This window comes from Seriola lalandi, unplaced genomic scaffold, assembly GCF_002814215.2.
Source record: "Seriola lalandi dorsalis isolate HSWRI2012SDOR001 ecotype SW California unplaced genomic scaffold, Sedor1 jcf7180002054585, whole genome shotgun sequence".
In the NCBI taxonomy this organism is placed as follows: domain Eukaryota; kingdom Metazoa; phylum Chordata; class Actinopteri; order Carangiformes; family Carangidae; genus Seriola; species Seriola lalandi.
Genome location: NW_019525138.1, coordinates 1133996 through 1136465, shown reverse-complemented (window position 1 = coordinate 1136465; position 2470 = coordinate 1133996). Strand labels below are relative to the sequence as shown.

The window sequence follows — 2470 nt, the reverse complement described above, 5'->3', positions numbered from 1 at the left end:
GGGGGGGGCTGCTTCTAACCTCAGCTCCACGAGTCTCCACTGTTGCCCTGAAGACACTGTCAGTATCTGTTGTGTTTGTGCAATCAGATTTCATGACAAATCTTTCCACTTTTCATATGAGGATATTTTTAAAGTCATATATTTATCATGCCTTAGATTTTCTTTTGCTTTATACATTTATAACATTTAGTCCCTTTCAGCGCGAAAAGAAAGGAGTCCAGCTTGTTTGGATGATGTGGCAAACAGAGCACTTTTTACCCTGTGCATGAAAACATTTTCATCTTCACAACCTTCGTTTCACTGCCAGCGAAACCATTTTTGCATAAGTATATCACGCTTGGTCATACATGCATATCGAACTCAAGACCGTCTGCAGTGACATGTGGCCCACATAAACAGACTGCAGAGAGAGGTGATGTGTTTCCCTTCAGTCTTCAGCTCATTTCAGTCCTGAGGAACATTTTTCTGCACATATGACTCACATTGTTATTTTGACAGACATATTTGGGGCCACAATAGCAGCAGGCTTATCCAATTCCATTCAGCCTGCTCGTGGTGGTAGTGGGGGGTGGGGGGGGTGGGGGGGGTTCGTGCATGGCAACCTTGACTCGTTTTCCTGACTCCCATTGTTCTGAAACATCAGAGGAGCAAGTCAGCCGGTGACTAAAACATATCTGGGTTCTAAATCACTTGTTATTTCACTGCTTTCTGTGCGTGTACACATACACACACACATACATACATACTTACATACATACATAAACACATACACCCACACACACACACACACATATATATATATATATATATATATCATTGTCTGAGAATGAATTAGGATTGGGATTGTGGGGCTAGATTTGAGATGGGGCCTTTTCAGTTTTTTTTTTCAGATGCTCATTACGCACAAGTTGCGCGCAAAGTGTCGAACACAAAGCTGAGCTTTTCAAAAGTTCTGGTCAACATCCTTAAGATTTCAGAGATTCCATTTTTGTCAGTTTAAATGTTTAAGAAATGCATCTAATAGAAGCGTCATATGTGGGAAAAGGCTGGAGCAGGGAGGGAGTCAGGGTTTAGTTCCAAGGTTGTGTGAACTGGTTTAGATGAAGCTGTTTTAGAGGATAATATTTGTATCCCTGTCACACCGTGGTCCTCTCAAGTATAGTGGGACCAGCAGGCCGTCTGGCTTTGTGTTGCGCTCAACAAGCCCGGCTTTTTCCGTTCATGGCGGAAGCCGTGAGCCTGTCGATAGGAGTAAATCTGGTTTCAGAAGCTGTTAAATGTTTTCCTGGCTCACCCCGGCCAGCCGCTTCCTCGGGAGCCCGCTGCACGCTGCTGATTATTTTATCGACATCCTCAATACAGACATATTCAGGAAACACTCGGCCTCTGATAGCCCGGGATCCGTTTTTCACATATTGTTACACTTCCTCTGCCCGGCCAGCGAGGATGTGGCTGACTTTCTTTATGGTTGGCGGCGAGAAGAAAATAAAGCAAACAGAGCAGCGCGTCAGGCCTAATGGGATCTGAGAGAAAAGATTAAGTCTCATTTACCAGAGTTTAAAGTAGACAACAATAAAACAAAAATAATAACAGCAGGACTGGAGTGACGTATGGGCCTCGTGTTCAAGAAAAACAAACCACTGGTGAACATCAGGATGATCAGAGGCTGATGAGGTGAATCCAGTCTGGAAGTGAACTCAGCATGAGATTTTCTTTATACTTAGATTATTTATCCATCACATCCCCTCATCTTTTTTTTTTTTCCACTGATATTAAAGAAGCTGATTATGATTGGAAATAAAAAGCTGTTGTGCAGCACTGTAAAGAAGAGCAGCTCCACCTTTCATTCAAAGGCCTGCCTCTGTAAACTGAACTGAGCCTTATTCCACTCAGTCTTTCACCTCATGACTTTTTCTGTTTTGAGAAACACATCTCATGGGACTGGATTAGCTAACTTCCTTTTGGAAAGGAGCAGCAATAAGAAGCTCTTTGACAGCAGTTTCGACCACAACAGATTTACACTGTGACAGTGCCGAGCAGAGAGGACATGGGGGTGTTCTGTTGGTGAATGCCATCGCCTATAATCACACCGCAAAGCAGGAAGCACATGAAGCGGATATTTGGCCATAGTTTTTCACTCCGTCACGACCTTCCTTAAAAAGACCGCGTGCAGCAGGTCGGGGTGGCGGCCGCAGCCTCGGCCATTGTTTGTTCCCGGCCATTAAAGAGGAGAGGAAACCAGACAAAAACACTCTGATTACATTGCTGTGTCCTTTCTCCCAATAAATCTGTTCAGTCATTTCACACAACATGTGCAGCCATTAAAGACTCATAATGATGCATTATTTTCCTCATTTATTTGAGCTCTAAAACTTCCCGTATCCTATAATATCTTATTTCTTTAAGTTTATAATCAAGTCAGATGTTTAGATCAATTACAAAGAGGAGTCTATAATTTGGATCATGTCCT

General features: G+C 43.0%; 1 protein-coding gene across 1 annotated transcript in view; it reads left to right on the top strand.

The window, feature by feature from the left end:
• The window catches only part of hhex (hematopoietically expressed homeobox), a 5271-nt gene that overhangs the window by 800 nt on the left and 2001 nt on the right, over nt 1-2470 (top strand). The gene's annotated exons all lie outside the window — the stretch shown is intronic.